This window comes from Gorilla gorilla, chromosome 9 (assembly GCF_029281585.2).
Source record: "Gorilla gorilla gorilla isolate KB3781 chromosome 9, NHGRI_mGorGor1-v2.1_pri, whole genome shotgun sequence".
Classification (NCBI taxonomy): Eukaryota; Metazoa; Chordata; class Mammalia; order Primates; family Hominidae; genus Gorilla; species Gorilla gorilla.
The window spans coordinates 112,183,340-112,198,724 of NC_073233.2; positions in this window are offsets into that span (position 1 = coordinate 112,183,340).

Genomic DNA, 15,385 nt, shown 5'->3' on the forward strand with positions numbered 1-15,385 from the left:
TAAAGTAGGTTAGATTGTCCTTTTTGAGTGTGTGATATTCATTCAGTCAACTTATTCAACTATTATTTGCCAATCATCTACAAAGTACCAGGCACTGTACAAAAGACTAATGATACACAAAGAAATTGGAAATTAATCCTCTCTGTCCTCACAAAGGTTATAATCTGGCAAGACAGATGCATCTGATTCCTGAAGATTCAGGTTAAAAAGGAGAGGAGCGCTGGCCATGGAGACGTATAACCAGAACCCCCAACTTAATTGGAAGGGACATTGGGGAAACCTGTGTGGAAGGGGTATTTGAGACCTAAGCATGAGTAGAATTTTCTAGGTCATAGGGTGGGCTGAGAGGCAGCATTGGGATAGTGTGCTAAGAGGAGTAATCATCTCTGCAAAGCCAATGGGAAAGGAGGAAGGTTAGTTTACACAGGGACGGGAGCAAAGCTGGCATGAACAAGACTGAGTCTGCAAAGGAGGCTTAAGGTGAGGCTGGAGGAAGTTCAGGGCTAAATTATATAGAGTCTTATCTGTTAGGTTAAATATTTTGGACTTTAGGATCATTATGAAGCCACTGAAAGATCTGAATCAGAGGAAGGCAACTGATTTCTGTTATAAGACAATCTTTTTCACTATAGTGGGAGCAATGGGTTTAAAGAGGGAAAGAGTGCTTAAGCAGAAATGAAGTAGAAAACTGGTTGCAGGGTAGAGAGGAAGGTGGTCTGCATTCAGGTGGAGGCAGTGGAGATTAATATACATGGATATGTTAGGGAGACAGTAAAAAGTTAGCATCAACCACATTTTACCCTGCAGGCTAACCCTGCTTCAAAAGCCCTCCAAACCTCCTCTGCCCACTTTCTTACCTAGAGAAGCTTTATGCATCCTTTAAATTTAAACTCAAGTTCTAACAATATTATTTATCTTCAACAGGAAACGTTAGTAGCTTACTATTAGAGCACCTGGCAAATGTATCCTTTAAGGTAGTGGTTTCCAGCCCTTGGCTACGCATTAAAATCTTCTGGGGAACTTTAAAATACTTCCAATGTTTGTCTTCCACCCCAGACAGACTGTGAGGAGTAGGAACAGAGCAAGAATATTATTTAGAAGCTCCATAGGTGGTTGTAACTTATTCAGGAATGGGAACCAGCACTAAAAGCATTTGCCATACTGGCATTTTCAGTTGTTGTCCTCTCCACTATAGTGTAAGCTCATTGTGGGCGGGACTGTTGACTCCTTTTACATCTTGAGGGCTTACAACCACAGTGATACATATTTATATGCTGCTATGAATTTAAATAAATAAAACATGCTAATTGATTACTTTTAGTTAGCCGGGGCTTTGCTGTATGTGAAGAGGAGTGGGAATAACTCAGGAAGACTATGAGGAGCCGGCACTAATAACTTGCTTCACAAAGATAAAAACAGACATTTACAATTATATTAGAAATAATAGCGTAAGAAGAGTGTAACTGTTGCCAAAATGTAAATGTTGTTCATGGCAATATGTTCTGATTTGGGTTCTGCCAAAATGGTCAAAACTCAGCCCTTATTTTAGGAGTTTCTGCCCATGGGCACTATAGAAAAAGAAAAACTTTGTAAACAATGTTTACATTCCAATAAATGCACATTGTTCTAAAGTACACCAACTAATTGGCTACTTTGACCTTAAAGTCCAATCTATTCCCAGGCTTAGAGGTAGTCCCTAGACTAATGGGAATAGAAAATGTACAGACTAATTTCGTTTTCCTATTCCCACTTCATCTAGTTTTAGGGGACAAGCAGAGCTTGATTTCTCTGCAAAACTTATTATATTACTGCTTTTGGAATAACATTGCAGCTTGCCTATTACCACAATTCATGGGAATGGTTTCTGCTGGCTTGTAATATAGCACCTGTTCAGTTTTTAAAGAAGCCATTTGATTCCATCATAAAGTGACCATCCAATTCAACATGAAGCAGAATCAGCTTAAATGAAGGCCAGGACAAGGCCTGGAGGGACCCTTTCAATCCTGACTATAAAACTCTGGCCCCATAGGGAAGTGTCTGAACATCTGCACAGATTGGTACTGAATTCAATCAGCATTGTCATTTTTGTTCTCATGTTAACACAATGTATGCTATCAGAAAAGGATATACCTATTATGGAAGAAATAAAAGGACCAAATCAGGGACCTTAGCTATACCAGCCTTGCTGTCTGGGAGGGCAGATCTGGGCAGGGACTCATAAAATGAGGGCTGAGTTTTGACCAAGGCAAAGCTATACTGTACCCAATGGAAGATGAAGCCTCTGGCCTAGGAGTTAGGGAGAACTAAAAGGTGAAGATGAAATGGGTTAGAGAGGGGTGGGGGAAAATTATAGAGCTGGGACCAAATCCAAAGCACAGAATCTGAGACAGAGGACAGGCAAGGGGCTGAGAGGGGAGTCTGAAGGCAGAGTCTTGAGAGATATCCTAAGGTAAAGATCCTTAGGGTGGGGAAACCTCTAGCAGGTTCTTACCCCTGCAACTGCAAATGAGAATAGTATTTTCCATAGTTCTAAAATAATTTCATGAACCTTCCAGGTCTAAAATCTGAATTGTCTCACCCAGTTAACATTGCCTTTTGGAAACTTAGGTCCAAATGTCTGGCCTACCTCGGTGGGACTTCATGGCATGATATTTGGGCACTAATCTCACTCTTGGTTTCTATGGTAGTTATCTATCATCATGTAACAAATTACCACATTTAGTGGCTTAGACAGACACACATTTATTATTTCATAGTTTCTGTGGGTCATAAGTCTAGACATGGCTTACCTGTTTCTACTGCTCAGGGTCTCACTAGCTGTAATGAAGCTGGCAGCCAGGCTGCATTCTCATCTGGAGGCTTTCCTGAGGATGAATCCACTTCCAAGCTCATTCAGGTTGTCCACAGGGTTTATTCCCCGTGGTTGTAGGACTGAGGTCCTCAACTTCTATAGGCCACCTGGAGTTCCTTTGCCACACGGTTCTCTTCATAGACAGTTTACACAACATGGTTGTTTGCTATTTCAGCCAGTAGGAGAATCTTTGCTGCATCTGATCTTTCTCTTTTCTTCTAAGGAATCACCTGATTAGGTCAGGCTTGTCCAATATAATCTTCCCAAGTTAAATCAGCTGGTTAGGAGCTTTGATTATGCCAGAAAAAAGTCCCTTCAGAGCAGCGCCTTCAGCGTTACTCTGCCACATATGGGAGAAGGTATGTACTCCAGGGGCTGACAGTCTTGGAGCCACTGTGGAATTCTTCCTACTGTATTTCCATTTTACGTTCTTAAAATTCTTAATTGACCTTTGCTTCATTTTCTTACTTAATTTTTTTTATTTTTTATGGTAGATTCTAGTAATCTTAAAGTTTTGAAATCATTGCCCTTAGCAAAGCTATATATAAATCTTGATAATGATTTATATTAATTAAAAATTTTAAAGATGTTTACTCCAAGTTTTGTAGCTTACTTCCTGTTCCCAGAGTATTTTAAGTTACCCTGACACATTAATCTTTTTTTTTATTATACTTTAAGTTTTAGGGTACATGTGCACAACGTGCAGGTTTGTTACATACTTATTTTAAATATATTTATCTTATTACCTTGCATGCATCTTTTAAAACTGCCTCAATTCTATTTAGGAACAGGAAAGATTATAAATGAACATATTGTAGTAATGTGTCCTTTGTAGAAACATAAACTGAATTTCAAGCTTGGGAAAATCTGAATCTATACAGATTCAAAAAGGTCAAAAGGAAAAATATGAAAACTTTGATGTCAAGGAGCTTAAAATTTCACAGATAGAAGAAATGTGTGCACAGTTACATGAAAATATGACAGCACAAAAGGAGATGTATATGCCAAGTTTTGGAGAGGATCCTTTCTTTTTGAAGGAATTACTAAAGCTTTCATTTAAGAGGTGAAATTCAAGCTGGACCAGAATGGGTGGGTAGAATGTGTATATATGTAGGAAAAGATATGGGAGGAACACTGTCCTAGAACAAAGGAAACACCCAGGTAAATTCACATTGAAGAGAAAGTCTCCAAAGTGTAAGGCAAAAGTTTTATTTCAACTTGGGTCTCTAGCAGGCCTGTGTACAAGAAATGGAAAAAAGATAGATCCAGATTAGGATTGACATAAATTGGTAGTGTAAGGAGTTCTCTTATTAACTTTTCAATAATTTGAGTCATGGAAAATTTCTGGAAATGGACAGGATAAGTGTAGGTGGTGGGTAGTATGTATACTGGAAGTGAGAGAGCCTGGAGACATGAAGGCTAACTAATGGGCATCAGCAGCAATCAATCACCAGGTGTTCTGGTTACTATTGTTGCATAACATATTATCCCAAAATGTAGTGACTCAAAACAAAAATCATTTTATTATCTCTCATAGTTATGCGAATCGGAAATTTGGAAAGGCTTGCTTGGGTGGTTCTAGCTGGGATCTACTCGGATTGCTGCCAGGAGGTAGTGGGAGCTGAACTGTGGGGAGCAGGACCAGCTGGGCCTCTCTCTCTCCCTCTCTCTCTCACTCCCTTTCTCCTTATGGCCTCAGGGATTCAGCACGTAGTCTATCTGTACAGGGTAGATTGGGCAACTTCATAGAATGACAGCTTCAGAGCAGTTGAATGTTTATATCATGGCTCAGGGCTCCAGAAAGAGGGTTTTAGTGAGTAAAATGGAATCTGTGTCAACCTTTCTAATCTAGCTTAAGATATTGTCTAGTGTAACTTTTCCTGCATTCTGTTGATTACAAGTGAATCCCAAACCTTTCCTGATTCAAAGGGAGGGAAATCAGACTCTAGGAGTGTGAAAAAATTATGAAAGAACATAGAGAATGAAAGATTACATCACTGCCATCTTCAGACAATGTAATCTGCTACAAGAGGGAAGTCTGCTTTGACGGTGAAATGTAAAATCCATATCAAAGAATACATGCATATTTTACTAACAAAAATAGAAAAGTCATGATAAGATCCATTTTTAAGGAGCTCAATATCTTCATGAACATCACATTTATGGTTGTTTGCTTGCTTACATTCCCAAGCCTTCCAGTACAATGAGGCATACACAGGTTTCTATGGCTAGGACTTAAAACAATGTTAACTGAATACATTTAAATATGAATTAATATGTTCTCTTAAAGATAGACTATCTAGATGCAAATATCTAGAAAAAGATATAACAACAAGATTCTAAAATTTAGGAGAGACACCAGGATTAGAGATTTAGCTTTGGGAATCATTCTCACAGAGTGTCTTTGACCTTGCACAAGATGGCCAGTTCTCTTGTATGGGGAATGTTTAAATCAAGTTATCTGCATGAATGTGATTCAATTGATAGTCATTTTTTGTCTAGTCATTGTTTGTCTAGTTATGAGGATTATCTTTGCTCCAGTTAACTTATATTTGTTTTTTTTCTGTCAAAAGTCACAGTGATTCTCTAAGAGGCTATGTTAATGTCTAGTGAGAAGCCTAACTCAGGCTCAAGCTCAGCTCCTCTTCATTCAGTCACCCTTTGAGGACAAAGAGGTAGCCATTTCATTGCTGCTGCCATACAAAGTAGGTTTTGGAAAAGAACAAGCTTTATCCAGTACCCTGGCCCTGATAGATATTGTCTATGTGACCTTGGCCTGGTTATTTAGTCTTTATGAAGCTGTGTTCTTCTCTGTAAAATTGAGAAAATAATACCTGGCAGAAATTATATGAGATTGTGAATATTAAATGTAGCACTGTACTTGGTACATATAAGTTAATCAATAAATAAGAGTGCAATTTTCTGGCACAGCCAGACTGTTAAGATGAAAGGGGAAAAACCACAAAATGGTTGATCTGAATATTTGGGCCATTGCAGCAGTGATATCTTGACAACTATGAGTTAATTCCTGAATTATGAAGCCTTGCCAAAAATACAAAGATATTTTCCAGATTTTACATTGAACTATTAGATTTCATGCCTGTGAGTAGCTACTACCCAAGTAAAATATTAAGTGACTTTAAGAAAATGGGGTGAGCATTTTGCTTTACTGAAGTTAATGCAGATCTGTAAAATAATTGATATAATCATTGATTATATAATTATTTTGATCCCTCAAAATTAAGGTAGAAATTTTTTAAGGGCTTTCTTTGGGTTTTAGCTCATCTTTAGTTCCTCATGATAAAGGTTATATGTACAGACTATTAGATCACGTTCTCTTGTAATCTGATGCTGAGAGGGACTTAGGAAGCTTTTTGCATCCACTTAAAAATAAAATGCTACTGTTTTCTTGCGATGTCTTGAGTCCCTTGATTAATATGAAGTGCTTTCACTGGTATAAATTCATTTCCCAGACAGCTTTCATAAAACATCAATTTGTAGAAGATTCACATTAAGAAAACAGTTAAGTAGTGCATTCTGCTCCTAAGCAAACTCAGAATATTAATTTGAAGTCCTGGGCCTTAGTTTACTCATTTAAAAAAGTTCTTGAAGTATTGGATCTTTAAAAAGTTATGCTTTCTATTGTTCTAAGACTCTAATTTACTAGGAAACAAAGTTATAAGCAATAACATTTTCTTCCAGTAAATAGACGCACAAATAAATTGAGGAGTGACATATTGCCTTCTAATTATGCCTGAATAATGCCTCAAATGGTATTACCCTGAGGCATATTTCTTCTGGTTTGCTGGGCCGGGCACTGCTTTATTCTTTTTCTGTTTCTCCTGTTCCTACATTTCCTAGCTCCTTGAAGCTAGATTCACTGCAAGTTTCATTGATCACTCAGACCAAGCTTATTTACAGCCAGATCTAGAAGCAACCTGCTCCCATCCTACCTTTGTCTTATTGAGGCATGGAATGAAATATTTAGCATGAAAAATAAATACAAAATTACAAGCTTACAAAGCTGATAAAAGCCACAAACCACACAATTCAAGTCTAATGAAATTATTGTTATACTAGTTAACTACCTGACAGGAAATTTTGACAACAAATTTTTTTTGTACATTATTTGGCTCTATATTTTTTGAATAACTATTCACAATAATATTGTGATACCATTTCTGTAGATAATAGAGAATTCAGTCTTTCCATAATTGAGTGAAATCTGTGTTTATTATTAATCATTTGGAAACATTTATTTCTTCATGGCTTATTATTAGTAATATACATATTTAGGATTATTGTCAAGTTTTAAAAACATTTATTCAGATATAGTCTCTGGCCATTTATCTTTGTGTCAGAATTTCAAGTACACTGGCCTGCAATGATAAGAATATTTCAAGAAGCCAAACCTACATCCGGCTATGAACCACTTCAGGGTAGAGACTGAAAACTGCATACTCCTCTCACTAAATCCTAATTAAATGTATACCTAACTTAACTTCCTTTTGGCAGGGTTACAAAATTACTCACAGTTACTCCAAAGCCATTGGATATGAGTGACTTATAAAGAGGAAGGGGCATTACAAAGAGATAGTGGTCCCATCTGCAGAAACATCTTACTCTGGCAAATTTCACTAAACAACATGACAATGTGAACACCTTGCTTGGGCTCTCCAAGGGCATTGAAAGAAAAATCATGAACGTGAGGGTTCCTGAAGCAAAAGCTCAGTTAGTGTCATGGTAAAATTACCTCTGTTCCACCTTTTAGCTTTGACCAGGTAACTACTGATCCCTGAAAAAGTCCCCTGCTAGGACAGGAACTATTCCCAGAGGCTCAGAACAGAGCCTGGGGCCTGGGTACTGATTTTGTTTTTGTCATTCCTACTGCTTAGCCTAATTAGTCCCATATCTCAGCCAGCTGCTTTGGGGTCTCACCTCATAAACACAGATTCCCAAAACTGCACAATGAAATAACAGTCAAATTGACACATAGCAGCAGCTCTCTAGATGTCTACTTTCCTCCTTCTTGTTACATTGTGCTTAATTTGTAAATCCTACTTGTGTCTGTATGATCATTTGGTTTGCTATATGGAGGCTATGCCAGCTTCACAGGTGGGTTCTGGTCACTTGTTAATCCCATGTTGTCAACACACTTTAAGTTGGAAACTAATAGTTGGAAAACTTCTGGATTAAAATTAATTTTAGTATTTCCAAAGCTAAATGACTTGTAATTCTCTCCACACATGATCAAAGGACATAATATTAGAAGTATATATATTAGGTTGGTGCAAAAGTAATTGTGGTTTTGCAATTATTTTTGGACCGACTTAATATCTACATTAGTCTGTAGGCAATCACACAGGAGACTGTAGCCAGCATCCTACTTCCTGTAACGATGCTCCTGGCAGACAGCATTAATCAACCATAGCTCTTCTCCCAAGTGATCCTAAATGCAGGTTTAAAAGTGTGGCTTTCTTCAATTATATGCTTACTAATACCTTGAGGATAATAGTTTATATTCTAGGGAAGTTCGGAACAGTTTAAATTTTATCTTAATAATTTCATTTTATAGTATGCATCTTCATCAGTATTATATAAATACTGTTCAGTATTATATAAATATGTGTTCAATGAGGAAACTGATGTTTTCAGAAGCTACAATAGTAAAAGACATATATGTACTCATTCTCTATAAACAGCATTTCTTATCTGACATATAAACCAGGATTCTAAGCCAGGTCTTACTCCAGACTCAGTATATATCTGAGGCATTTCTTCTCTCAGTGCACATCTTCTTCCCTTCTCCTCTTCCCAGATTGCTTTGGAAAAATCACTCAATATCTCTATCTTTCCACATCTGTCTGTCTGTCCTATCTATCTATCTATCTATCTATCTATCTATCTATCTATCTATCTATCTATGTATTTATGTATGTAGCTATCTATGTATCTATCCGTCCTTACCTCATCTATCTATCATCTATCTATCTATCTATCTATCTATCTCTCTATCTATCTAGGTACCTATCTATCTATTGATTCTCATTATCATTATTTGTGGTAGTTATATCTTATAAACTCACTGCAAACATTGAATTAGTGAATACTAAACTATTGATCCTAGGGGAAATACAACATTAGGGTCCTGCAAGCCTCTAGTCATAACATGTTCATCAAATAATAAATATATAATTTTATGTGTGTTTATGTACTTTGTGTTAGGTACTTTGTGTGTGTGTGTGTGTATATATATACATATACATATATTATTGATGTATTAATATTGAACTCATGGCCAACAGTGCTAGAACTCATTCCTGAATGAAGTATATCTCACACATGTATTTTATTTTATTTTATTTATCTTTTCTTGAGACAGAGTCTTGCTCGTCGCCCAGGCTGGAGTGTAGTGGCAGGCGCAGCTCACTGCAACTTCTGCCTCTTGGATTCAAGCAATTCTCCTGCCTCAGCCTCCCAAGTAGCTGGGCAACAGGCATGTGCCATCACTCCGGGCTAATTTTTTTGTGTTTTTAGTAGAGACAGAGTTTCACCATGTTGGCCAGGCTGGTCTCGAACTCCTGACCCCAGGTGATCTGCCTGCCTTGGCTTCCCAAAGTGCTGGGATTACAGGTGTGAACCACTGAACCTGGCCTCACATATGTTTTGTTGTTGTTGTTGTTGAGACAGAGTCTCGCTCTGTCACCCAGGCTGGAGTGCACTGGTGCAATCTTGACTCACCGCAACGTTTACCTCCTGGGTTCAAGTGATTCTCATGCCTAGCCTACCAAATAGCTGAGATTACAGGCACCCGCCATCATGCCCGGCTAATTTTTGTATTTTTAGTAGAGATTGGGTTTCATCATGTTGGCCAGGCTTGTCTTGAGCTCCTGACCTCAGGTGATCCACCCACCTCAGCCTCCTAAGGTACTGGGATTACAGGCGTGAGCTACCATTCCTGGCCATAAGTATTTCTTAGTTCAGAACAGGTTCCACAAATTTCTCTCTTTTCTAAATTTCTAAAATGTTACTGTCTTATTCATCTAGTTATTAACATACTTGATTAGTAATTTCTCCTTTCATGTTCATTTTTCTCAGCTTAATCATCTCCATCCCCATCATCTGCACCATCATTGCCATTAACATATACTAAGACTTTTCTGTGTTTTACATGCATTACACCACTGAATTTTTACAACACTGTTTTTTGAAGTAGGTTGAAGTGATATTTAAAATATTTAACAACTTATCCATCATGAACATTGACCTTGATGAATAGATGCTGGCAATAAACAACCGTTATAATGATAATGATGGGCACTAGTGGAATATCTGCCAGAAGGTCATTACAATTATCATTTTAATTTTGTAAATCTGTTCCCGGAAAAGAAATCCAGAGTGATTAGTCTGAATCTGACAGAAGAATGTGAAAATAGACACATAAATGAGTAAAGCACGGTTCTCACTCTCATGGAGAACATACACTAGTTGAGAGGACGTAAATAAAAGCTAGGTCCCTTATTTTTTCTTATTTCCAGAACTTGGTATAATGATGTCTGAATATTAAATAATGAAAAATCTTTTTGATTATAGTAATGATAATGACGGCATTGTTAGGCATTAGGCAGGTCAAAAAGCAGCCAGTTTCCATCTTAATAAGTGTTTTAAAAATGCACGTCTGACCCTGATACCTGCTGTACATCTATAAAAATAAAAAAAGAGAGAACAGTAAAGAGAAAGACCCAATGAATGGTGTGATTTGTTTTTTGTTTAGGTGGCTCCAATCTCTGATAAAGTAGCAAAAAGTGGAAATTGTATTAGAAAGAGCATGAAACCTTATTTTTCCAAATGGATTCTATTCACCATCCACATTATTAGATAGAACTACCTGCTGGGAAATAGTATTACTTCTTCGGCCTCTATTCACATTTGTTAAAATAATGATGCCATCTCAAATATTTATGTAAACCTGCTAGCTCATTTTTGAAATATTGACATAAATATTCATTAAATATTATTAGTAGGGATCTTTATTCTGATCCAAACAGAAGTGCTTGAAGTATTAATTAGGTGTTCAAAACCTAGTTAAACTAAATTAAAAATCCATTCCAAATTAAAACCTAGAGGTACTAAAAATATTGTGGAAGCAAACATGGTTGTGGAAATAGGACAGTGAGCTGCTTTCCAGGGCAGGGGCTTCAATGGAACAGATGCATTGTAGGGGGCGCATCTTCATTTATTTCTACATTGAATCGAGTTTCTTCCATCACAGAAACCTTATTATGCTAGGCTTGATGCTAGGCACTTCTAATCCTATGTCTCATGTTCTATTTGTTTCCCTGCTCCTCCCTGAAATGTCCACTGTTCAGGACGGTGGTGACTGCAGATCTGGTATGTTAGTCTCAACTTATGAATGTGGTTGTAACATCACAGAGCATGCTATATTTTAGAAAGATTTTCTGCTCTTCTTCCTATTTGGAGAAGAAAGGGTCTATCTCAGCCCTGAGTGGCAGAGATCCTAGTATTTGGAATGAGAAGATATTAATTCAAGTCCGGACTTTGCAATTTATTAGCTCTCGAACAAAGTATTCATTTGAACTTTAGTTTATTTAACTGCTAAGTTGAGAAAGCAGTCCAATTTGTTTAGTGACATTTCAGAGGCGTTACGATGATGGAATGACATGTAATGTAATGCATGAAATGTAAAGGTGGATAAATTTATATCATTATGTAAATTGCATTATTATGTTGTTAAGTACAATGATTACATGTTATTCAATCACCTATAAACTCATTTAATTTTTATATATCTCTGAAGTAGGCATTATCACTCTTGTTCTGGAGATAATGGAAAGTGAAACTCAGATGAATCAATACAATTGTTCAAAGGTAGCAATAGAGCTATGGCTTGATATCAGATTTTTTAAATTATACTTTAAGTTCTGGGGTACATGTGCAGAATGTGCAGGTTTGTTACATAGGTATACACATGCGATGGTGGTTTGCTGCACCTATCAACCCGTCATCTACATTAGGTATTTCTCCTAATGCTATCCCTCCCCTAGCCCCCCACCCCCTGACAGGCTCCAGTGTGTGATGTTCCCCTCCTTGTGTCCAGGTGTTCTCATTGTTCAACTCCCACTTGTGAGTGAGAACATGCAGTGTTTGGTTTTCTGTTCCTGTGTTCCTTTGCTGAGACTGATGGATTCCAGCTTCATCCATGTCCCTGCAAAGGACATGAACTCATCCTTTTTTATGGCTGCTTAGCATTCCATAGTGTATATGTGCCACATTTTCTTAATCCAGTCTATCATTGATGGACATTTGGGTTGGTTCCAAGATTTTGCTATTGTGAACAGTGCTGCAATAAACATACGTGTACATGTGACTTTATAGTAGAATGATTTATAATCCTTTGGGCATATACCTAGTAAAGGGATTGCTGGGTCAAATGGTATTTCTGGTTCTAGATCCTTGAGGAATCACCACACTGCCTTCCACAGTGAACGAATTTTTAATACCCAAATCAGTTCCACTGCACTACAGATGTGTGCTAGGCAAGGCACACTTGACCAAGGCATTTATAATCAAGTTAAGGGGCAGAAAGGCTGGTAGGTGGCGGGAAGCAGAGGCTATGCCAGTGAGACTTAAAGCCTTAGCATCAGCTTTGCTTTAATGTAAGTTAATTTATAAAAATCATACAATATGAAAAAATGTCATCTAAAGTTTGATAATATATTTGGTCTCAGAAGACTTTAGAAGAGGATACATGAGGGTATTTAAGAGGCTACTTTTCTGTTTTTCCTTTTTTCCCTTTCCTCCCTTCTTTTTATTGATGCATAATAGATATCCAGAGTTTTGGGATACATGCCATAATTTAATATATTCATATGATTTCTAAAGATCAGATCAGTGTACTTGGGAGCCTGTATAACCATCGCTGCTATGTTATACTCCTTTGTACATATGACACCACCATGGGGCTATGGCAGTCAAATTTATTTCACTGTTGTGTACTAGTCCATCTATTCTCCTCTGAGGAAGGAAGATTCTTTCCTCCAAGTAGATCCTAGGTATTTTCTCCCAGATCTGAATACGGATGGTGAGTACAACATGAAAGGGTAGTTGTATTAGTCTTCTATTGTTGCTCTAACAAATTATCACATTCTTAGTGGCTTATAGCAATGCAGACTTATTTACTTTTTTAAAATTTAATTACAGTTCCAAAGGTTAGAAGTTTAAAATTATTCTCACTAGTCTAAAGATGTGGTGTTAGCAGGGCTGATTCCTCTTGGAGGTTCTAGGAAAGAATCCATTGCCTTGTCATTTCCACCTTCTAGAGACCAGCGACATCCCTTGGCTCACAGTCCCTTCCTTCATCTTCAAAGCCAGCAACATAGCAGCTTCACGTCTCTTTCCTTCTTTCCCATTACTTCGACTTTCATTTTGCCTTCCCTGACTTTGACTTTGTCTCTTTTTTATAAAAATCCCTTGTGATTATATCATTAGGCCAACTTAGAAAATCCAGACTAACCTCCCCTCCCCATCTCAAAATACTTAATCACAGCTACAAAGTTTCTTTTGCCATATAAGGTATCATTTTTGTAGGTCCTGATCATTAGGATTTAATATTTTTGGGGGACAGGGCATTATTCATCCCACTATAATACAGTCATGTGTTGCATAAAGACATTTCATTACTGACAAACTGCATATTTGACAGTAGTGCCATACGAGCATATTATTATAGTTTACCTTTTCTATGTTAGATACATGAATACTTACCATTATGTTGCAATTACCTACAGTATTCAGTACAGTAACATGCTGTCTGTGTTGGTTGCCTAGGAGCAATAGGTTATACCATGTAGCCTAGGTATGTAGTAGGCAACACCATCTAGGTTTGTGTAAGTACATTTTATGATGTTAACACAATGATTTAATTATCTAATAATGCATTTATCAGAATGTAGCCCCATCATTAAGTGACACATGACTGTAGTTGATATTTTTATTTTGAAATTATTTTCTATTTGTTAGTAGAATTTATGTTCCAACCAGATAACAATGTAAAATATCATAAGAGTTAATTATATTCCTTTTATTACTACCAGTGAAAAGAAGACACAGGGTTAGGTCTTTTTAAAGGTAAAAGGCAAGCCTCTGTTCTGTGGGTTCACAGTTTGAAAAAAATCTATTTTTGCTATTTGAGATACCATGTAGACAGTGATGGGTTCAATATAGTCATAACGGTCATGATGAGTTGTGTTCTATTAATGAGTTTTGAGCTTATTAAATTTATCTTTTCTAAATATGCTATGAAATTAGAGTTTTCATTTTTCACCATAGACTCCAAGTATCATGGATGATATAAAATTAACCACTCTAATGGATAAACAGCATTTTTTAACAAAATTATGATCAAAATACACTAGACTTTTTAAGCCTCCCTCAGAAGAGTGAAGGGTTAAAGACAAGTTCAGAATTGTTCATCTATTTGTGTTTTAATAAGAGAAAGAGACAATAGAACTTAACATAATAGTGATAATCACTTTATAACTGTGCAATGCTTTATATTTTTAAATAATTCATTGTCCTTTATTTTATTTAATCCTCAGGTATAGCACATATTTTCAATTATGGTAGGGTTGTTTTGAGTAAGAAAAAACATAAGCATAATCTAATTTTCAAGGTGCGTTGGGAACACATTTTTCCACTAGAATTTGTAATACTACAGGGTAATATTTTTAAGCCTTAATTTTCTAGCTTGTCCTTTTATTTCTGACAGTGAAAAACTTAATGTATCTTCTAAAATAGCAGCACTCATTCTTCCCTTCCCTCTGGACTTTGGGTGGAGGGAATGACAGTGCAGGAATTCACATGGAATTCTGCTGACCTGGAGAAAAGGTGCTCCTTTATCAAAAAAAGACATTCCTTTCCTGGAATTTTTCTAACTCACAGTCTGAGATGCCCACATTTCCTAACTCATGTCATTTCCCCTTAGGTCTTCAACCTTGATTTCTGTGTGCAGTTATCCTTCATGAACATTGGGCTGTTTTATCTATATTACTCCTTTCCTAAATTCATCATCTTCAGCTGCAAACAAGCTCTTACCATTGGCAAAAAAATTGCTTATGTTGGGAGGCTGAGGCAAGCGGATCACCTGAGATCAGGAGTTCGGGACCATACTGGGTAACATGGTGAAACCCCGTCTCTACTAAAAATACAAAAATTAGCCAGGCGTGGTGGCAAGTGCCCGTAATCCCAGCTACTCGGGAGGCTGAGGCAGGAGAATCACTTAAACCTGGGAGGGGGAGGCTGCAGTGAGCTGAGATCGCATCATTGCACTCCAGCCTGGGCGACAAAAGTGAGACTGCATCTTAAAAAAAAAAAAAAAAAAAAAATTGTTGATGTTGCTCTAGTCATCACCCTTCACATTTTACAGCAATAACAAAATCTCTAGAACTTTCTTCCAAACACTGACCATTTGTCAGCATACATTTTCCTTAAAAAATGGAAGCCAACAGTTGCAAA